The sequence below is a fragment of the Manis javanica genome, chromosome 5 (assembly GCF_040802235.1).
Source record: "Manis javanica isolate MJ-LG chromosome 5, MJ_LKY, whole genome shotgun sequence".
Taxonomy (NCBI): domain Eukaryota; kingdom Metazoa; phylum Chordata; class Mammalia; order Pholidota; family Manidae; genus Manis; species Manis javanica.
This window is the reverse complement of record NC_133160.1, coordinates 69,228,247-69,252,909: the sequence shown is the minus strand read 5'-3', so window position 1 is coordinate 69,252,909 and position 24,663 is coordinate 69,228,247. Positions and strand designations below refer to the sequence as shown.

Here is a 24,663-nt window from a genome sequence, read left to right as displayed (position 1 = left end):
GAAAGATAGGTGGCTAAGGCTAGAAAATGGAATATGAAAGCACCCTTTGTCCTAGAATCAAATGAGCAAAAGGAACTGGAAGCTATTAACAAATCTTTCTTGCTCCGTTTGGGTAGAATGAACTATTCCATTCCACTGGGTGAAGATTTATTTCATCTGTCACTTTATTGGTCACACAGGACTCCTATTCTAAATTTAAGAAATAGAAAGGGAGCCTTTCTGTTTAAATTTAAAAAGAAATAGCATACATGTCAATAATTTAGTCTTCTAATTTCTATAAATAATGTTTGAAATTATAAATACAGTTAGTAAATATGGAAAAATTACCAAGTAATTATGTCTCATGGATTTGCAGGGCAGTACTTATTACTGTATTTATGTATTATGATTTCTGATGTGACTTTTTGTTTTTCTGCCTAAAATTTAAGAATTTTGGTTCAAAAGACTGGGAAAGAACACTGCACTGGGAGTTAGGAACCTGGATTCTCATTACACCTTTTGTACTGATTAGCTGGATAATTTTGGGAAAGTTGTTTGTTTCTGTTTTGCTAAGGAAGGAAAAGAGAATTGATTGAACACCTATAGTGTATCAGATAATTCACTCATATGTCTCATTTAAATCTGAGAACAACATAGTGATGTAATTACATTTTGCATTTTATAAACAAAGCCACCAAGGTTCAGAAAGATACGCCATTTGTCAAGATTACTCAGGTGGTGGATGACAGAAGTGGTCTGAAATCTTGTTCTGATCTTTCTGACCCTGGAAGTATCCCATGTGGACTCTCAGGGATTATGTGTCCTTACCTGTAAAAACCAAGAGATTGATAAACTCGACATATGAATGATCCAGTTTCCTTATATCCCTGCCAGCATTTGTTAATACCACTATTTTTTTATTTTAGTCATTCTGATAAGTGTGTAGTGACTAGCTTATTGTAGTTTTAATTTGCATATCCCTGACGGTTAATGACACTGAACATTTTTTCACATGCTTATTTGCCATCTGTGTATCCTCTTTAGTGAAATGACAGTTCATGCAAATTTGACCATTTTCAACTTGGATTGTTTTTTTGCTATTGATATTTGAGAGTTCTTTTTGTATTTTAGATACTAGTCCTTTGTCAGAGACATGGTTTGCAAATACTTTCTCCCTGTCTATAGCTTGTCTTTTCTTCTTCTTAGTTTTTGCCTATCAGTGTCCAATTGCTTCAACACCATTTGTTTAAAAGGTTATATTTCCTTTATTGAATTGCTTTTGCACCTTTATCAAGCTGAGCATATTTGTATGGGACTGTTTTTGGAATCTTTATTTTTTTCCATTGATCTGTGTATCTATCCCTCCACCAATATCACACTGTCTTGATTACTATCACTATACAGTAGACTGTAATATCAGTTAGAGTTATTCCTTTCCAAATTATTCAATCTATTTTAGGACCTGAGCCTTTCCATATATATTTTAGACTGTTTGTTTATACTGACAAAACTCTTTTTTGAGAATTTGATAGGAACTATTTTAAACCTACAGATCAATTTGGGAAGATTTTTCATCTTCACTATGTTGAGTCTTCCAGTCCATGAATATGGTGTATATATTCATTTATTTAGGTCTTATTTGATGTATTTCATCAGCATTTTGTTATTTTTAACATATAGATCCCATACATATTTTAAGTTTATATCTGAACCTTCATTTTCTTTGGAGTAATCACAAATAGTATTGTGCTTCAAATTTTGCTTTGCACATATTATTATAGATATATAAAAATACAATTGTTTTTTGTGTGTTGATCTCATGTTCTGTCCTGCAATCCTGCTGAACTCATATGTTAGTTCTAGGCATTTATTTGTGGCTCTTTTGGGATTTTCTATGTAGATAATCATGTCATCTCAAATAGGGACAATTTTATTTCTTCCTTTCCAATCTATATGACTTTTATCTTTTTTCTTACCTTTTTGTAGTGGCTAGAACTTTCAGTACTATGCTATATAAGAGTAGTAAGAGTTGAACATTCTTGCTTTGTTTTAAATCTTAGAGGAACAACTTTCAGTTTTTACTACAAAGTATGAGGTTAACTAAAGTTTTTTGGTAGACGCTTTTTACAAAGTTGGGTCAGTTCTTATTCCTAACTTGCTGAGAGTTTTCGTTTTGGTTTGGTTTTGCTTTTATTTATTTATTTATTTACTTTGCTATAAATGAGTGTTGGATTTTGTCAAATGATTTTTCTGAATGAATTAATATGATGATGTAATTTTTCTTCTTTAACCTCGATTATACTGATAGATTTTCAAACGTTAAACAGTCTTGCAAACCTCGAATAAATCCCACTTGGTCACAGTGTATTATTCTTTTTGTACATTGCTGGATTGCATTTGCTTATCTCTCTTGATTAGCCTGCATCTGAGTTTATAAGAGATATTGGTCTGTAGTTTTGCTTTTTGTCACTATTTTTGGTTTTGGTATGAGAGTAATACTAGCCTCATAAAATGAGTTCTCTCCTTTTCTAGTTTCTGGAAGAGATAGTTTAATTAGTGTTAATTCTTCTTTAAATGTTTTTTAGAATTCTCTGAGCATGGAGATATCTTTTCCTGGAGCTTTTAAATTATAAATTCAATTTATTTGATGGTATAAGATAATTATGATTATCTATTCATCTTGGTTTATTAGTTTCACATTTTTAGAAACTGATCTGTTTCTTCTAAATTGTCTAATTTATAAGCATATTGTTCATAATTATCCCTTATTTTTCTTTTAAAGGCTGCAGGATCGATTGTATCTTCTGTTTAATTTCTAATATTGGTGACTTTTATCTTTTCTCTTTCTCCTCATTTTTGAATACCTCTTTAATTTTAATTTCATTGTCCTTAAAACAAGATGATAATACTACTTTCCAATTGCTGCCATAACAATTAGCACAAATTTAGTGGCTTTAAAACAGCACAAGTTTATTATTTTGTAACACCTTTACATGGGGAGGAAGTCAGAAGTCCAAAATAAATCTCACAAAACTAAAATCAAGGTGTCAACCAGGACTGTGTTCATTTCTGGAGGCTCCAGGGGAGAATCTGTTTTCTTATCGTTCTTAACTTTTCAAGCTTCTAGAGGCTTCCCACCTTGGCTCATTGCTCTTTCTGTCTTCAAAGCCAACAATAGCTAGTTGAGTCTTTTCCACACTGCATGCCTCTGACCTACTCTACATTTAATTACTGTAATAATCCAGGATAATCTCCTTATGTTAGGGTCCACTGATAACAGCCTTAATTCTGTCTACAACCCTAATTCCCCCTTTCCATGTAACATGACATATTCACAGGTTCCAGGGTTTAGGACATGAACAACATTAGGGGGACATTAGTCTATCTACCAAAGTAACATAAGATTGTTTCACGATTTTAATGCATTCATTTAATATTTTCTTCTATGCAAGATACTGACCTCAGTTAAGTTTTCTCTGCTGCGACTAAGCACTGCACTCGACTCCATGAGCTTTTTCATTCTTGACAGAAAGTCTCTCATTTCCTTTCACAAGCAGTACTGGGCTATTAGAGGTCTCCAAATCCGTCAGGCTTTTCCAGACTTTCATGACTTGGAACATGTTTGTTTTTCCTAGACTGTCACTTCCTGGTCCCTTTGTCTGTTTAATTGGGAAAGCCTGCTTCTCTCTCCTTTCCTCCTCAACCCCTTTACTCCATGCCTCTGATTGTACATGCCTGGATCGCCTTTAATACCCTTCAAACACCACGACTTTAACATTTCCACACTGTGTTGTTACCTATGATTTATTGTCCAACATCTCCACTAGATCTCTAAGGTATATGAAAGCAGCTGCTGAGTTTTTATTTTCTTTATATCCCAGTGCTTAGCACAATGCTTGGAACAAAGTAGGCAGTATAATAATATAATAATATTTTGCTGAATATATGAACAACCCCTAAATCCTAAAGTTTTCCATTCAACTATTTTTCTGTTCTTTTCTTTTTTCTCTCCCTTAGGGATTCTCTCCACATATTCATGTACCTGCTCTGTGATGAGACTTAAATATCTAGGTTATTATGTTACTGCTTTCATACATTTTTGGTGTCTGCTGGATGGAATTCTCCAAATACTTCAAACTCACCATGTCCAAAGTATACTTTATCATTTTTGCCAGATAAGTGCTATTTAAAATACAGTTTAAGGCCATTTCTACCTCCTACTGGCTTAAAAGATTCATGTTGCCTTTCTCTCCCTCTCGAATCACAGGTCCAATCTGTTGCAAAGTCCCATGAATTGGGCCTATCCCCATGCCCCTCTATCTTATTTCTTCTGGAGGTTTAGGCTTCATCACCCCATACATGGCTACTCCAATAGCCTCCTAACAAGTCTCCCCTGGCCACTATTTCTTTTAATTCAGCCTATATACTACAGGACATGCTTCCTAAATCATAATAACAATCAAACCGTTGTCTTGCTTATAAAACTTCTAATGCCTTTCTGTTGCCTTCTGCCGCATGGGTCTAGGGTGTCCATAAAATATACCCCTAGGCTACTTTCCTACAATATTTATATGTCCCTGCCCTCTGCTTAAACAGGATAATAATGGTAGGCAGCATCATGACCCCTTCCCTTCAAAATGTTCATGACCTATTTCCTAGAATCTAAGAACATGCTATCTTACATGGCAAAAAGGATTTTGGAGATGTGATTAAGTTAAAGAATTTGAGATGGAGGGATTATTCTGGATATTCCAAGCAGGCCCAGTGTAATCACAAGAGTCCTTCTGAGTCAGAGGAGATGTTATAGAAGCAGAAGTTGGAGTGCTGGAGGCCCATGAATCAAGGCAGACAGGCAGCCTCCAGAGGCTGGAAAAGGAAGGAATGCAGAGTGGCCGGAAAGAATGTAGTCCAGCTGACACACTGCAGACTTCTGACCTCCAGAACTGTGTGATAATAAATTTGTTTGTTTTAAGCTATGAAGTTTGTGATAAATTGTTACAGCAGCAATAGGAAACTAATACAACTAACTACTTACCTGCTTTCCTTATGCTGTGATATGATTCTGGTTACTTAGTTTGCATGCTTCCCTCTCATGTTTCCAATATATTGAGTCTATTCAACTCAAGGTTCATCTCAAATGCTGCTGCTTTTTCCTTGAAACCTTCCTGGAACCTGATCAGGGGGCATATCATTCAGGGACATATTGTCATTTACCCCACCAAATACAATAACTTCCAGTTAATCCCCTCCAATCCAGCCTTCATACCTCTGCCTAAGATGCACCTCATCACCCCTACCTGGAATCAACCAAACTTGAGGTTCAGGGCACAGTCTTTCAGATTGTTAAGTCTGCCTGAGACTTGTGACACTTTTCAAAAGTTGCAGGGAGGTCCCCAGAGCCACCCTTACTTCATACTGGCTTACTACCAATTCAGGGGTCCACATAACCCCCTCAGGTTTGATGAATTGCTAGAATGACTCACAGACCTGGTGAAAGTGCTATACTTAAAATTACAGTTTTATTATAGTGTAACGATACAAGTCACAACCAACCAAAGAAAGGAGACATAGGGTAGAATCTGGGACTGAGGAGATCCAGATGTCAACTTACTGCCCTGGCATCCATGTGTGATACTGCATACATAGACTGTAGCTAACCCTGGAAGCTCACCTGGTCTTTGGTGGTCAGAGCCTTTACTGAGGCTTCCCTAAGTGGGATTGATTGAATCAGTGGCCCTGTTGTTGAGCTCAATTTCCAGCCTTACTCCCTCTCCTCGGAGGTTGGGAGGCCGGGCTGATGCCACCTGGCTCTTCGCCCCAAGCCTCTCATCACGTGATCGTGATCGGTCTTTCTGGCCCGGCCCACCCCTTACTCTAAGACGCTGGGTGTGGCTGGCCTTACCCTGACTCAGGGAGCTAGCAGGAACTATCAAGTGCCCACTGTGAGCCACCTCATTAACATAAACTATCAGATGTGGTCAGAGGGGCCCACATCTGAATAACAAAGACACTCCTATCACTACGGAAATCCAAGGGTTTAGAGGCTACCTCCCAGGAACTGGCAACAAAGGTCAGCCAAATTCTTTATTACACACCCCCTGATTAGAATCCTTCACTGGCTCCCTTACTTTGAAAATAAAAAGCAAACTACTTAACAGGATATTCCAGGCCCTTCATGAGAAGTAGCCTGATAAAATGGGTATAAAATAACTTTTTTTGTAAAGAACAGAAGCTTTCATGCTCACTACCTGGCACATCGTATAAATTCTTTTAAAATTAATTATTGACTAAACAGACAGAAGAAAAAGGATAAAACAAACAAAAAGATTAATGGCTTAGTCTAAAAACCTATTTACCAGAGTACTAAGAAAATACAAATTTTGCAGATGAGGTATTGGGGAGAGAAAAATAAAAATAATGTTTATAAACTAAAAAGGTACAAAGAGCTTTCCAAGAAAAGGAAGGAAAAATAATAAAACTTTGGTCTTTTTAGCCAAGTTTGACTCTTGGAAATTGATGTTTCAAAAATTTTTTTGTTCTGGCGTCTGGATTTAGCTTAGAGTCTAAAGATTTTGTCTCCTCATTTCTAGACCAAGACAAGTTAATCTCTCCTATTTTTTTTTGTCTTTTTATGAAACTGCTATATCTAAATAGTATGAAGTATCGTATTATAAAATATTAAATAGAAATTGATTCTTGGAATAGACATTATCCAGGGTGTCCAATAGAGACAGGAATTAGAAATGTGTATTCATGAACACATTGCTAATTTGATATTCTGGATTCCCTCCCAAGATATAAGAATAATATACATATTCTCTAATAAAGCTTTCAGAGGATACTGTCTCTGCAAAAGAATTTTAAGTACAATTCATTTTCTTTTATTACTTTAAACACAAACAGGAAGATGTCAACTTACTAGTTTTACTACAATCAAAGTTATATTGTTTGGTTCTATACTTTTGTATAGAATAAAAAGATATAACTATGGAACATGTGACAGTAAAAAAGAATATGTACCTCTTTGTGTGATTTTGCCTCTAGAGAAAATAAAACTAGGAAGAACAGTCTCAGATTTTTCTTCCTCTGGAAATAACCTGTTACTTGACAAGAGGAAATTATATGGCACAGATGTTATAACATGAAGAATACAGTGTATTATTTTCTACGATCTTAGAGTTAAGGGATTTTTATTTTTAAAGTGAATATAATTAATAGTTTAAAGAAAATAATTTTCATAGTTTAACAAAGATTTAAGAAATTCCTTATTACTAAGATCTATCTAGGGTAACTACAAATATGTACCATGCATAGATTTGATAAAATTACCTGTTCCTATCTTAATACGGGAAGAAGACACAGGACAGGGAACAGGCCTTGTTGGCAGATGGAAATGAAGGAGATGGGACAGATTCCTTCTATGTATTATACCATTTCCCCCATCAGAGCTCCATACATCTCCTTCCAAAGCATGTAAACCTGATGTCAAAATAACATAATATGATCCGATTTGTGCAAATGATTGCAACTACTTTATAATTAAACATCCAGGGAATTATATATGTGAAATAGATATCTCTGTACATACCACAGATTTAATTACATCCTGGATTTAAAAAAATTTTGACCCAAGATTGAAAACAGATGGTCAATCACCTCATGTCCCAATGGTTGCTTTGTGAGCAAGTGGCACTGGATTCCGTGCTTTCAAGAACATTTTTCCCCACCTCATTGTTTTTGCCAAATACTCATTAAAGAACAAACACAAAGAACTCCACTGTTAGATTTCTCCTGGGTTTCTTGAATGTTAGAAATCAACAGGATTAGCAATGTTTGTTTGGAAAATTGTCTTAAGCATTTACCCTGTGATTTGTCTCTAATCTGGAAGGAAACAACTGATTTATTAAATCATCATGTTATGTCTTATTCTTCCTACTTGTGAAAATCCCAAGTCTGGCATATAGATTGTGGTTTTATTCATTTTCTACCTTCATATTTTTAACTTTATGCAAATGAGCAAGTAATGTGAGATGGAGATATATTAGATATTCTCTGTATTTTATTGATGGTATGATGAACCTCTCCCCACCAAAGACACAAAAATATACTTGAATAGAGAAATACACAAAGAATTTTAATAGTTTATTGATTAGATTGTTAGAGAAAACAGAAGTAATTTGAATTCCCCTCCTCAGTCAATGAATTAGGTTTTTTCTGCAAGAGGGAGCTTCTTTGTTTAATTGCAAAATATACATGGATTGAACCTCAGGCAGTATATGGGTGCTGGGCATCTAATGGTGAACACAACAGACATATAATGGGATCTCCCAGGGTAGAAGGAAAGACAGATTTTAAACAAATTATTCAAAATAAATAAATAAATAATTATAATTGTGCAAAATTGTGCAAAGAAGTACAATATGTTGGAGTAACATGCAACTGAGGGAAAGATAATGTGCAAAGCTTCTGTGGCTAGAAAAACCCTTGGCATGTTCAAGGAACTGAAAGAATACCTGTGTGGCTGCAGCACTGAGGACCAGGGTGGGTTGAAGACAGAGGCAAAGGCCAGATCACAGAGTGACAGGATACCATGTTACAAGTTGAGATTGGAGCCTGTGGCCAATAAGAGGCAATTGAAAGTTTTATGTAAAAAAAGTGATCAGATTTATCTTCTAGGAAGATCATACAGGCAGCAGCATAGAGGATAGTTCCCAGATAAGGGTTGATAAACCTTGTTTTGGGGTAGCACTGGTACTGGGGAAGAGGGGAGGGGAGGGAAGTGGGGGGCTCAAGAGAGATATAGGTAGTAGAAGTGTCAGAACTTTGTGATTCATTGCATAGTGTTGGAAGGAAAAGGCTTTTGATTTGAGCAAGTGGATGTATAGAGCTTGTTTTGCGGGATATTGGAAATGCTAGAAAAGGAGTAAATTTGAATGAGAATGAGAAGAGAAGATATCGCTTTTTCTTTTGGAGTTACTGAGTTACAGATACCTGTAAGATATCCAAGTAAAGTGACACTTTCTCTATATGAGCTTAGTGCTCAAAAATGAAGTCCATGCTGGAGCTATTTGTCCATACTTAGGACAAATATGATAAATAAGCTGCCTGAGTGGTTGAGATCACTTAGGGAGAGAGTGTGGAGTGAGAGAAGACAGCTTGGGAATGGAAAGACCACACATCGCAGTTTGCCCCGGACAGTCCCAGTTAGCACCCACTGTGCCCCTTTCACTCTCAAAATGACCCAGTTTGGGCAATAAACATAAAGTCACTCTTTTTAAGGCAGAACCAGAGGAATGCCAACATTCAAAACTTGAGTGAAGCAAAGCCATGAATGCAGTCAAAAGAAAGTAAACCAGGAGCAGCTGATGCCACTGAAGCCAAGGGAAGACAATGTCTCAAAAAATTTAGCATATGGAATTGCACAGGGTTCACCCCTGGGCTCCATAGTAATGGAACGGCATGACATTCGCAGCCTGTTAGATCAGTGGAGCGCAACAAAGGTTAGCTCAGGAGTTCAGGGGAGGGGGCAGTGGTGATCGGTTCTGAGCAAGAGAAGTGCTACAGGTACTGAAGAAATAGAGAGAGCTTAGATGCTAAAAATACAAAATAGTTTTCTCATCTTGGCAAATATACTGGGGAGGCTGTTAGACATGTTAATGTCATCTAACTGGAATGATACAGAACTACTTTTAATTCCTCATTCAAGCCATGCCTTTTCTTGTCTCCCTAACTTTGTTTTGATTTTCTCCCCAGCCTTAAAATTTCTTTCCCTCTATCTTCTTTACCCTCAGCATAAGGTTCTGGTATCACCTTCTCCAGGGACTTTCCTTACCTGGCACTTCTCTGAGAATGGGTTCCCTCCTCTGGCCCAGCACTGTCCCGAGCTGTACTGTCCCACAGCTCTACTAAGGCTCCTGCCGTTTTACAGTGAAATTTATTTGTCTCTCTCTTGCACCAGATTTTAAATTCTCCTTTTTGGACTTTAAGTTCCCTGAAGTCAGGGAAAATGTCTTATTCTTATTTATCTTTGTATCCTTCACTACTACATTGGGGTTTTGCATGCAATAAATTTTGAGTTGAATTAAAGAAAAATGTAGGAGAGAAGTCAGAATCATTTTCTTTCTACTGAACATTTATATACATACCGTAAAATGCATGGACCATAAATGTGCATTGACTGAGTCTTAAGAAACGTAATTCAGTGTAACTTCTATCCTTATACATAGCCCATTTCTATCATCCCAGGTTTCCCCATATCCTTTTCCAGTCAGTCCCTACACCCTATCCACAGCAATCACTATTCTGATTTCTGTTCTTATAGATTAGCTTTTGCCTGTCCTAGAACTTCATAAAAATAGAATTATATGGTATGTACTCTTTTGTATCTGGCTTATTTTGTTTACTACTATGTTTGTGAAATTGATCAATTTTGATGTGTGTATCAATTGTCCTTCCATTTTATTGTTGAGTGGTATTTAACGATGTGAACATTCCACAATTTATTGATACATTCTTCTGTGGATGGACATTTGGGTGGTTTTCAGTTTGGGGCTATTTGACTAAAGTTGTTATGAATCATCATGCAGGAATTTTTTGTGGATATCTGTTTTCATTCTTAGGAAAATACCTAGAAGGAAATTTGTTGGCTCATAGGATATATGTGTGCATGTGTGTATGTAAGAAATTGCTGAAATGTTTTCCAAAGTAGTTGTACCATTTTTTCATTTCTACTGGCAGTATATGAGTATTCTAATTGCTCCACTTCCTGAGCACCATTTGGTATTGTCAGTCTTTTATAACTTTAGCCATTTTGGCAGGTTGAGAAATGATATCTTTTCGTGGCTTTTATCTCCATTTTCCTGATGAGTAAATGATGTTGAGCAGCTTTTTGTGAGCTTATTAGCCATTCATATATATATATATTATATATACACACACACACACACACACACACATCTATATATATTTATTTTATTTATTTACATACAGTGTGTGATATATTTAAGTTTTTTTTGCTTACTTAAAAATGTACTTCTTTGTCTTTTTGTTATAGATTTATAGACTTTTATATATTGAGAATATAAGTCCTCGGTTGGATATATGCATTTCACACTCCTCTCCCAGTCTGTGTCTTGCCTTTTTATTTTCTTCATAATGTCTTTTGATAAGAAGTTTTTAATTTTGATGATGCCCTATCTACCTTTTTATGTTATTAGTGCTTGTTGTGTCCCCTCTATGCAATCATTTCTTTCCTCAAGATCATAAAGATAGTCTGTTTTCTTCTAGAGGCTTTATAGTGTTAACTTTTATATTTAGGTCTTTGATCCATCTTGTTAAAATTGGAGTTGGAGACATTTTTAATAATTTTAAAAGTGCAGTGGAATCACACTCCAGGAGTACACACACAACCACACACAAAGGTGGTTGACCTTTGGAAAAAAGGTTATTCTCTTGTAAAGAGACTTTGGTCATCCTTTTGAATATTGTGTGGGCCTGATATTAATAAAATATAATATATCTACTTCAAAAGAACATTAAAATACCTGGGCACATAAGCAGCAGACCAGAGACGCAATCACTGTGTTTTTTCCTAAACTTTTGTGTGAGTTAGGACTCACTGAATTCACCTTGATTTTTGTGTCTTAGTTTTTAAGTAAAATGTGTTGGTATAATCAGCTTACTTCATAGCATTGGAATGAAAATATAAAACAATAATAAAGCTTTTCTAAAATATCAAGTTATAAATCTGCATCAGGTAATAATGATGATAAATTGTGAACTGTAGAACAGTTGCTTATTAAGTTATAGACTTTGTCCATAAATGAAAAAAAAAAGTTTTGTTCTTAATATCTCTTAGGACTCCAATAAAGGTGAAACTAAAATCTTTTAAAAGAACATAACTGCATAAACTTTCAGTGGCACTGCTACATAATGAATAGTTTCAACCCATAGTCTTCACTAGGGAATAAGGATCACTGCAGTGATGTACGGTCATGATCTCTACTGATGCCTGCCGAGTGGTGTTTGCATGGGGCCTCATAAAAATACACCCATCAAATGGCACATTGTCATTGAGTGCAGGGCCACTCTTTAATAAACTCCTACCCCAGGATCAAATTCCCTGTATAGTATAAAAAAATCTCATTAATCTCATTAATTCAGAACCTACTTTGACACTTGTAATTATTCAGACATGGTATATGTAATTCTTATTCAGTAGAAAGTTCACAGTTCAAAATAGAAGGTGGAACTCAGAATGACTGTATTAAATAATTATGGGACAATTAACTCCTATAAGTTTAACTTTACTCTTTTTTGGATATTTAGTTTTAAATATGTAGCATGCAAGGCATACGCCTGCATTTATTTATCTATTTATTGATTTATTTTTAAAGTGTTCCCAAGATCATTCATTGTTGCATTCTTTTAATACAGAATTGGATCCTTCCCTAAATAATTCCCCATTCATAAAAAGGAAATCAATGTCACCATGGAAAAAAAACATTTAGCAACTGCCCTATGTAGCACTGTGACAAGGTGGTCAGGACATAGTGCTAACCAAAACTGCATTTTAACGATTTAAAAGTCCACTGATGAAAAAGAGGATAGTAGGACATCTTTCGTGCAGAGAAATGAGCAGAGTGAACATCAGCGTCTGTAGTTGCATACGTCTACCTACATGGTCATTTCTGATGGATGCCTAGGACCCTTAATATGAATGTTCCTCTGTGTGTTTCAGGCAGAGTTTAAGGGGAACCAGTGGTGTCTTCATGTAGGTGTAATTGAGGAGAGCTGAATATAAAAAGTTCCAGTAAGGCGTTCTGGAAGCTTACTGACTTTTCCCTGGAAGGTATGTTCCCCCAAAACAAAATGAAGATATCCACAGAGTGGGCAGATCTGAAGAGGACACGTCCTTTGACTCGAGTTTTCCAGACAATGCTGTCTTCACACAGATTTGCTGTCTTGGACGTAAGCTGCCCTCAAGTAATCATACGGGAAATCCCTTATTCCTTCTTTAACTTGCTTCGCAGTTTTCCCATAGATTCTTCTATAATATGTGGTATCAGAATTGTTATTCTGACTTACCCTGTAGCAAATGCAGGCTAACGCTGTATTTGTTATTTCTTACAGCCATATCATAATTGTATGTTAATTGTGGTTCTTTTTGTTTATTCTGTATTATCATTATTTTGTATGAAATACGGTTCTTAGCATTTTCCACGAAGCTCGTAACAGCCTGCAATGTTAATGATTCACATGACCGTGATCAAATCTCTTGAAGAATGGTCGATGTTAGCACAACTGCCTTTTCCTCGTTCCATCTGAACGCTGGAAGTTCAGTACTAAATAAACACTAGAGAACAATTTCTTGCCTACATTTATTTTTAAATGTCATTTACCATTTAGACGTTTTACCAGTTAGGACACCCCTTGCCCTCTTCCTGCAATTCTTTTTCCCTCCCTCACTTCTTCCCCCTTCAAACCCAAAGCCCCAGAGGCACGTGACCACACAGACTCACCTGTACTCTGAGGGGAAGAAAAGTAATGTGACAAGAAAGCTAATCCGTACTGTCTCAAGGAGGTTTTCTGTATAAAATTAAAGGTAAAGATGAGCTGAAAGGTAAAGATCTTGAGTAAGATGCAAATACATGTTAAGAAGTAAAACCACACACTCATTTAAAAAACATTTCCTGACCCTTGCGCTTTCCTCATTTTTGATGAACATTTTACTTGGTAAAGCTTTTATTGTTCAACCTAAATCCCTTAGAGGCAGGAAGTGCTTCTCACTTGACAAATCATATAAAACATTTCAAGACTAACGAAATGGTTCTGAATGCTTAATGATTTTGCTTTGTTCAGAATGCAGGCAGTTAAAGATGAGGGAGGGAAGGTCTATATCACAGGGGATAATGGATATTCCATTTTTTTGGTCTTCATAAAGACACGTCTTTGTAAGGACTCCACTAGTGGAGTACACCAGAGAAAGGGCTTATAAAATGTACCTTTTAGTCAGAAAAAACCCACAGATCTCTTACCCGTTTTAGTGCCACATGGAAAAAAATTTAAAGCAGCTCATCACCACATTTGCTTATTGTCATGCCTTCTTGGTTCTGTCTGTTAAATGGTGAGAGGGAAAGTAAATAATAACCAGAGGGAAGAAAGCATTCCAGGAACTGCATCCAATTTTCAGGTAAATTTCACTTATTTCTGATTTAGATTTCATATCATCTATTCAGGAGCTTTATTTCCTGTATCTGATTATCAATGCTGTCCTGATTTTCATGCTTAACCTTTGTGAGTGTGTTTGCAGGGGGTAGTTAGTAAGGGGAAGAACGCCTTTCTTTTTACTTCCACGTGTCCCCTGATCAAAGCCTTCTGATTGTTTCCTGTACTGAGTCTCACAAAAATAGTATTGAATTTAAATGTAAACTTGGGACTTCAGGGGTAGTACTTCCACCACTAACAGGCACGTGTACACAATGGGCCCTGAACAGGAATAAGGCATCTTCAGAAGTGTGGTTGTGCTTGTGATCTACCTCACAAGTATACTGCATATGAAATTCTCTGAAAATTCCCTGTGATGGGCAAGGGAAAAGAAAGAGGTAGACAGGAAAACCCAGGGTACATGGTCTTTGATGTGAGACATTTGCTATTCCCTGTGACGTCACTGTTCCAGTACATGTGGCTTAGCCCACAGGGCTGGGAGTGGTACCTGGCATGATAGTGAAAGTCATCTCAAGAAATCTTGATATCCTAGTACCATGGAACTCTGTGCTTTTTCTTCTTAGAATCTGGAATGAGAATATTTAAGTAAATATCAGCATTTATTTAAATAATGTTTTTGGAGGATTTTTAAATAATAGACCAAAACCTGGTGTTCTGCAGTCAGATCTGTTTTCAAATCTTAGCTTTGTCCCATGCAAGTTGAGTAGCTTTGGATATGATTTAATCCCTCAGAGTGTCAGTGTTTTGCTCTATAATTTCAATACTTAACTATTATGGTTTCTGTATGGAGTAAAAGAGATGATGCATATAAAATTCTTAGAGGGACCGGGACATAGTAAACTTACATATTATGCATACATAATCTATAAGGTATTATAGATTATCATATTTTATAACATGAATATAGCAGGAAACAAGCTTACCTAACCATTATCATCTCATTATATAAACACATCAGAAAATGTATGCAGAAAAAAAAAGGCATCTACCATCACTCTCTCTCCCCAATTCCATTTTGTGTGTAACTAATTGTACTTTGTTTTCTCAGATATTTGTGAGGTTGTCTGCTGTTCAACATCCCTCTTCAGCTGAACTTCACTTGCAGCCTAACCCTAAGACACGGCATTCCTCATTTCTCAGTCTTTCCCCTGGATGGCTGTGGTGGCTTCCTAGGGACAGAGAATGGTGGTGCATTCTCTCCTGCCGCCATCTTACTACTGCCCAGATGATTGTTCTCGCGTTAATCCTCTGGTTGTGCATTTTTAGCTCTAGAAATGGATTTAAAGCTGTGTTGTGTGGACCCGCCTTTGGAGGGTCCCCTCCCCACACTCCAGCCTTGCTTCTTTGGTGCAGTGCCACCTCATCTCTGACATATTTTAGATATAACAAGTTTGCAAACCACTCTTCTATAGGATGGGATACAACTTTACATGGCATAGGATCGCCATGTGTTCTCACCCCTGCTTTCCTAACCAGCCTCCCCTTTATGTCTTCCATCTCCTTACCTTCTCATTCAACAACTTTGAATTTCTTCAGATATTCCCTAGATATGCCATGATTATTCTGCCCTTTTTACCTGTACACATTTGGCTTTTCTAGAATGTTCTCCCTCTGTCTCCTCCAATTTTGTCTGCCATTCAACAAATCTAAGCTCAGTGTGCCCTTCTCTGCATGATATTTCTAATTCTCCTAGGCAGATTTCCATGCTCATATTTATTAGGAGTATTGAATATAAGGAGCAGAGATTGAGTCAGGCCACCCCAAGCAAATACAGTAAAAAAAGAGAGGAATCTCATGGGAATCCAAGAAAAGAAACCATTGTATGGATGAGCTACTTTAAGAGCCATGGAGTTTTGGGGACATCAACAGTAGGCTGGTGGCAGAACCTCAGTGAAATACCCTGTTATCACAGCAATTCAGCTATCCTTTTCCGTCCACTTTTCTTTCTACCAACTAATTTCCTCACCTTTTGCTCTATATACCTGGGCTCAAATCCTTGTTTCGCCATTTGCCAGCTATAGAATCTTGGGCAAATTGCTCAAGCTTTTTTTTTTTTTTTTTTTTTTTTGAGAGGGCATCTCTCATATTTATTGATCAAATGGTTGTTAACAACAATAAAATTCAGTATAGGGGGGTCAATGCTCAATGTACAATCATTAATCCATCTCAAGCCTAATTCTCGTCAGTCTCCAATCTTCTGAAGCATAACGAACAAGTTCTTACATGGTGAACGAATTCTTACAGAGTGAATAAATTCTTACATGGTGAACAGTACAAGGGCAGTCATCACAGAAACTTTCGGTTTTGATCATGCAATATGACCTATAAACCATCAGGTCAAATATGAATATTCATTTGATTTTTGTACTTGATTTATATGTTGATCCCACATTTCTCCTATTATTATTATTATTTTTATTTTTAATAAAATGCTGAAGTGGTAGGTAGATGCAAGATAAAGGTAGAAAACATAGTTTAGTGCTGTAAGAAGGCAAATGTAGATGATCAGATGATCAGGTGTGTGCCTATGGACTAAGTATTAATCCAGGCTAGACAAGGGCAAATTGCTCAAGCTTTTTATGCATCATATGTACAAAGGTTAGATAAGGAAAGCATAAGATCATGAGAAGGATGAAATGCTAGTCACTTATTTCATTAATTCCAAGATGCACATTTTCATACCTCTGAAATTGGGTTGGATCTTACAGTTACTATTTGCCGACAGGAGTCGAATCATGAGGTAGTTATTGCCTGCCCATGTGCTACTTGGTTTTTATTCCTGGCTGCAAGATTGGACAACTGCAACCTTTCCAGGTTTGACTGGAGAAGCTATTTAAGGACCATTTGAGACAGTACTATGAGTCTTTGCTTTTGTCTGAAAACCTTTTTGGCATTTGTTGACAAGATAAAAAGTGCTCCAGTATCAAAACTTGCAGAGTGTTAGTGGCTTGGAAGAAATCCTGAAAACAATGGTGGAGCACTCTTTTAAGAATTGCTGCTTAATGCTTTTGATGACCAGAGCATTATGTTGTGAGGAAAAACCCTGGCATTGACAACTGAATGAAAAAGTGATTCAGAAGAATTAAACTGTGTGAAGAAGTTTTAGGAAAACTAATCAAGTTATTCTGCCTATACTTTCCTTTACATGTGTACACAAGAATGATATATGATAAAATTTATGTATAAACCAGCATTAAAAGCCCTTACAGTAAGAATAAAGTGAAGCCCTAAGTGGTAAGAAAACATTTTGTCACAGATTCATTAGCAGCATTTTTTTCTTTCATAGCAGTCCATAAAATATAAGTGTATTGTACAAGTAATGACATTTTAGATTTGATAAAATGTGATAGTTTATTATTACCTAATAATATTTGTTTACTCATAAATTTTACTCACTCATGGTCTCTCATTCCCCTTTTCTTCATGACTCTGTAGCTCTTTCATAAAACAGCAGACTTATTTTCCCCATAATTACCAGACTGGCTCAGCTCATTCTTTTTTCTTATTTTTTTTTTTCCAAGCAGGACGCCCTTAAGGCCACAGCTCACCCTAATCCTTTCACCTGGGGGCGGGTGGGTAGAGCTGTGTGGCAGAGGACACCACTGTAGGGCTTCCCCAGGAATCTGTTGTCTTTGCTTCTCCAGCACTCAGCACAGTTCCAAGTGCAATACTAATACTTATTTGTTAAATGAATAGATGAACTAAAATGATCTTACAAAAGAGGGAAGTCCTTGACTCATATATCACATATGGTGCAACAATGAATTATGACATTTTAAGATGTTTTTAAAAAAATCACAATAGCATCTCTTACTTCCTGTTATACCTACTTGATCTCGGTTTTCTATAAAGATGGTATTTGAGATCTCCTGTAAATTAAGTTTTTCTAGTGTGGCAATATTCTCCTGACTTGGGGAATTTTCCAGGAACCATTTCTGTGTCCTGAAGGATTAACTCTATAATGGATATGGCAGCATAATATAATCAATATTCTGTTCCTTGGGTTGGCTAGATATACTTACAAATATTAGTGGTCTCTTATGAAGACATTCTCCCTGAAAATGTTTTTCTCCTTTTATTTATTTCAAAATTGAAAAGAAGGAAATGGAAGAGATGAGAACATAAAAGAGATGAGTACACAATACCTCTCTCTAGCTTTTCTAATGAGTTTTGGATTCCTTCTTTTACTCCGAAGGTCCATTACATTAAGTTCTATAAACATTATGTGCTCAAGTCTCCTTAGACGGCTAGTTTATTTCCAAAGTAAATGTCCTTAGCATGATTGATCAAATTAGGCATATTTTACCATTCTTTAAGGTTTTGTTAAAGCTTTGTGGGCAAAACTTCAATCTGTTGTCATCACATCATTTAATGAATAAGCATTCAGTGAATGCTCTATGCTGCCATGCTGGACCTCCTTCCACGAATGTTAATATTACATTGGATCTGGCCCTTTGTCTCTTTTTCCACTGCTACCCTGATCCGATTATCCCCATCACTCACTGGATTACCATACTCATCTCTCAGGCTGTTCTCTGACACCAGTCTCTTCTTGCTGCAATCCACACGGTCAGATGAATCTTCTAGAAAGAGATTCTTTTATCGGGTAACTTCTCTGCTCTACAACTTTGTTTTCCTTGGGATCAAGCCCAAATCCTCATTGTGGCATTAAAGTCCCTCTGTAATTTGTTCTTACTTTATTTACCCAATTTTGACAATTATGATTTTACAAAATAAGCTTTCCTTTCCAGTGATTCTAGTCTTATAAATCATGATGTGATCATGATGTGCTTGTTGCCTGTTTCCACCCTGTGGTGTTTCCCGCCATGCCCTAAAGGTAGATTGTCTTTTTCTTTTTCTCTCCTAATGAATCCTACTTGTTTTTGAATGAGATTCAAGTTCTTCTTCCTATAATAATTAATACCTTATATTTTATAGCAATATATATATATACTTTATGCTACGTGTCAACATAATTATTTCCTTTCATTGTTAATTCTCCCCATAGCAGCCAGTGATCTGTTGATATTTTTGAAGTTTTGTTATTTTTATTTTGACCTATTGTTTTTCTTCCCAGATTTTTACGCAGCTTAAGCACTCATCTTACTCAATACATATGGGTCCTACTGATTTACTAATCAACAAAGTCCAAATCCATCTTCAAAAGAGAAATATTTTTCTAATATTGATATTATTTATATTATATACACTATACCATGTATGATATGATATATAAGATTGAGATTATTCCAAAGAATGTGATATTTAGGGCCAGATGGGAATTCTAATCAAGAATTTTAAGTAAAGACTTATCTAATTGTGGCATTGCTGGAATAAGTATATACCTTTTCTAAGTAACTTTGAGTGGAAAACACTTTTTTGGATGTACGAGTTCTGACATGTTAGTTAAAAGGCAATATCACTATTTTATTATCTTCACTGATATTATTTCAGATAGGCAGTTTTTATCTTTTAGATTCCTCAAAAAAGCATCCGGTGTGAAAATGGATTTTTTTGCAATTTTATTGAAAATTAACACCCTAAATCATCACAGTATTGTTATCTAAGGGGGGAAAAAAAGGTTGTAAAACACTGATCAATATATATACACAGTTCCTGGAGTCAAGAGCGCTGTTTTTCAAATTCTGATTGAAATTCGAAATGACTTATTTTCAACAATAGGTGGCGCTTCACAGGTTTCTTTTGTTGTTGAAATGCATTGGCTGTATGACAATATCTCTCTCAGACCGATTTTAAAAATATTTCAAACATTAAGACTCATACAGTACTTGGTAATGTTAGAAACTCTATCTGCCATCATATCTGCATATTTATTATCAAAATCAACTTCTAAGAGATTATGGAAAAGCAGCAGCAGTAAATTACTTTTTGAAAATATGTAGAAGGATCATTTGTTTTTTCTTTCAAGTTATTTTTAACTTTTTAATGTTATTCAGTTACTTTTTTTTCGACATGTATTTGATTTATTTACTCTTAATGATCACAAAGAGTTTACCAATTTTATAGAAGGGATTTTTAATATTTGTCATGATCTTTTTCCTAACCTGAAGTAAAATGTAAATGATTAAAAATTTCAGATAAATGTTAAGGTGGTCAAGACACATTAAGTTCCTTAATCTGAAATCAGTAGCAGATAGCTGCTCCAAAATCCTAGTTACAATACACACACACACACATCCCAATATAATTTTTAAATCTATGATTTCAGCCTTAGAGAAACAAAAATAAAACCAAATTAACTGGACACAATTATAATACAAGTAAACTCATTATTTGGGGAAGGAGCCCCTAGGAAGAGGGGACCTGAAACATTTCTTCATCAGTATATTTGAGACAATGATAACATAAGAATTTACATAGAGCTTTAAAGCTTACAAAGCAATGCATACATATTAAGTCAGAGAAGCCCTAATATTTGGGAAGGCAAAGTATTGTTACTAACTTCAGATATTGATGAGAAAGCTGTCGAAGAGAAATTAAGTGAGGGTCAACAAGCTAGGAAGTGGCAAAGCTGGGACTTGAACTTCATATCATCTGACCCTACATCAGATGCTCTTTCCTCAATATCATGCCATTTTCATAGTTGTAATACTGAACATGGGGACATTATGGGAAAATATGGCATATTAGCTAAAGCTATAGACCATCATATAGAAGAATGATATAGTCAAAACTCATATTTTCAATACATGTATCCTATCAATTATTATAGAGCATGTGAAATATTTTTATCAATGGAATTATTTAAAATGCTCCAAGACAATTGCACATCAAAGAAAACTCTAAGTATAAACTTAAAAAAAAAAACTTTTCTTAAGTTTTTTTGTATTCTCTGTTTTCAGTATTTGGCATTCTTACAGGAGGCAGGCCTAGAGTCAGTTCATCAAATATTTTACTTTTATTTTCCCAGCCAAATGATAAACTATAGCCTTTGGCATAGATTATTTCAATAGGAAATAAAGATTAAAGCAGGCAAGCCCTAGGAGATGTTTTGTTTTCGTTTTAATGAAGACATGATTTTGTTTTCTTACTGTTCTATCTTTGGGGCAGGTACAGGTTTAAACTGACCTAGGTTCTTACTCACTTGTCTCTGAAGATGAGAATAGCAGTAGATAATTACAGAAATGAAAGATTAGTAACTTTTGCTGACCAGAATTAAAGATGATACCAGGTGATCCTTATAAGGGCCATTCCACTTCTTGTTTCAGAAATCCAATCAGCAGAAGAGATGGCTAATCTTGTTTCTTTGTGACAATTAAGAACAAGTCAAGGCTCAGAAGGAAACTTCTTATATTATGGAACAGCACAGAAGACAGGATTCTTCCTTCAACTGGTTAGATAAGAAATGAAGACTATGGGTAGCGGGGCAGAGATGTTTCCCTATACAACCTTACCATATGGATTGATTTAGTAAAATTAGGAGTGATGCTGTTTGTCCTAACTCTGGTCATTTTGATTCTCTGTGAAGGAATACAACAGTTAAGGAGTGAAGGTCACCAATTCAGAGCCCTTCCACGTGTATTTCTTTCTTTTCTTACAACTTGTAGAAAAACAGAATCACTTGTGACAAAGTACACAAATGGTTATTTGTAGAATTCGAGAGCTGACAAACTCTACAAATCATTTAGTGTAATTTACTCAATGTAATGTTTCCCATTTCCAGAATTTGAAACCAGTACAGAACATTAGTATTTCAAATACGGCAGAAAGATGAGAATTATGCTTGATGAAAATGAAGAGAATGTTTATGGAAAATTTACAGAATGGGTTGGTCTATTTCTGACAACTATAAAGATTGCTTACAGAAGGAAACTGAAAATAAAATGGCCTATCCTTGCCAGCTTTTTTTGGGAAGTATAGTAGTATAGTGACTATTGCCCTAAAAGGAAAGTGGAGATTTAGCTTCCATTCCTGGTTCTGCGTTGATTTACTAGATCCTTATAGGCCAGCTCACCAACTTCTGTATTTATTTTGTTTGTTTCTCAACAGGATAAAATTATTACTTTTATTATCATGACTTAACAGAAACATTCAGATAATTAGTAAGGAGAATTAGTATTTTCAAGAGCTTGGAACTCATTATAGTTCTATTTTGGCAAATAAAGTAGTTAAATGAATAAGTTAAGCCTCTCAGTACCACACCTTTCTTAAAAAAAAATCACTAGCAGGTGCGAGGAGTTAGATTTTTTTTTCATTTTCTTTATTCTTTAAAAAAATCAAGCTGGCAGGAGAGATAGCTAATCTTGTTTCACATAAAAATGAAGAACAAGTCAGGGCTTACTTTCCATTCCACTTTATTCTTGTAGACATATCTAAATATAGTAAACTGAAAATTATTGTAAGATTTTCCCATGGATATTTACATTGTTTTTCCTTTTCAGGAAAACTTCATACTCCAGCTATCCATTTCTAGCCAGGGTACATTGTAGTTAAACTTATAAAATAAAGAGCTAAACATTTTAAGCTAAAATTTTAGAATTTCTACAAAGTGTTATAGCTGTAGGCAATCAAACGGAGAGGTAGGTTTTATTAAATGTCTTCTAGACTCAGGGTAGCAAGGCTATACAGTATGTACTAAAGCAGTATTAGAGAAAAACATATTGATGTATTTTAGTGCTAATTGACGTAAAGGGTCATTGGTCAACTTTGTGCAGTATATTTGATTTCTAAACAGAACATGACCCGTGATGATGGTGTTTCACCGATTTTATTTATGACTGCAATTGGAAAATGCTTAATCTGCAGATTGTAATTTAATACATCTGTGGTTGAAATAAAGTTTATTTGTAATAGAAATCTTTCAAATATATTTTTGTAGGATTTATGGAAGTAGAATGTTCAGTGCTCCCTCTCCTGGTTTTATCTTAATGGTGAACTGACTTCTCATCCCCAAATTGGGGAAATAGCTGAGAAGACAATTTTGAAGAACGAAACAAGATACTCTGATGTGGTATTTTTTTTCTAAGTTGTCTATTCCAAATCTATTCATAATGGTCAAGAAAACTATCTATCTGTGCCTAAGTTCAGGTATAATGAGATCTAGGAAAAAATGGAATATATATGTATACAAACACACACACACACATATACAGTAATATTGATTTTATCATTTTAAATAGCTTTTTAAAATACAGTTTATAATATTAAGAGTGAATATGTAACTTCTTGGCTTCATTCTTGTTTTATGTTATTTTCTAGTGGTGCTTTCTTCTTTTTGATGGTTTTAGCAATGGCCTAGGTTTCATAGAGGGAAAATTCCAACCACAACTTTAATTTTTTAAAATGCTCGAACATTTCAAAATCTAGTTTAGAAAAAAAGTTTCAACAGGGTCACTTGTAATTATAAAGAAGAAGAGTTAAAAAATTACTTTGAACTGAAAATTTCCATACTCAAATTTATATTTGATTTAGATTTTGGAGTTTTGTTTTGTTTGCTTTATTTTGTCAAAAAAACTTCAAGATACTTCTGATAAGTAGCACCTGGGAAAAATATTCCTTTGAATTTATATATGTTTTTGGTTTTTATTTATCTCTTAAGAGTCTCTGTGGAACTTTAAATTTCACATAGAGCTATCCTCACTGCAGCATGAAGTACACAATTGTGGTAATAAATGCCTAATATTCTGCAGTTTGTAAGGAAGCAAAAAGCAGGTTTCCTGCCTGTTAAAATGCTCTTTTTTTTCAGTGACACATGATGTGTCATTAAGAATGATAAAACTTCTTCGTAAATTATTTGTTTTAATTGTAATTTAGTCGATTAAAAAGATATATTGGTTTTCCTTTGCAAAGTTATCCAAATTACATTACAAAGTTTAAGGGTTTTTAAAATATGATTGATTTTTGTGAAATTGTATCACAAACCAAGATAAAAAATTGCTATAAATCTACAGCAGGAAATTTCACCTTTATAACCTTTATAAAGGTTATATATATATTTGTAGGAAGGAGAGCCACCTTAGACCTTTCAGATTTCACATAAATACTCTGAACTCTGCTCTAATGTTTTATTATCATCTTTTTTATAGCAATATACATTTCCTTTTTAGCTGATCATAAGTGATGGCTTGGCAAGCAACTTTTAAGTCTTTTATTCTTCAAAGTTATTTTCGAATTCAACTTTAAGGGGAGACAACCACCAATTCTGCTGAGACAGATAACTAAACCGTTGATAACTAAATTTAAAGGTATTCTTTTATAACAAACTGCATTTGCAGGATTTTAGAGGCAATCTCAAATTTTTAGAGGATGTTAATTACAACAGTGTGCAGGGCAGCATTTCCAAGTTGGTACACAGCAACGAAAGAGGAAAGGACGGTTGGAGAAATCCTGTTCCAGGTTTTCAGGCAGCCTGTGTGATTGACACATGATATCACTGGAGGCGTGTCCTGGAGTGGAGGTGGAGGTGGAGGCGAGTTGCTGAAATTCTGCGGCGCGGGA

The 24,663-nt window shown here is 35.4% G+C and overlaps 1 long non-coding RNA gene across 1 annotated transcript in view; it reads left to right on the top strand.

Annotated features, from left to right (window-relative positions):
- The window catches only part of LOC140849556 (uncharacterized), a 35,193-nt gene extending 21,959 nt beyond the window's left edge, over positions 1–13,234 (top strand). Inside the window, exon 5 of the long non-coding RNA XR_012131586.1 lies at positions 12,719–13,234. This is a non-coding gene — a long non-coding RNA (uncharacterized lncRNA). The remainder of the gene's footprint in view (positions 1–12,718) is intronic.
- Positions 13,235–24,663: the final 11,429 nt, after the last annotated feature.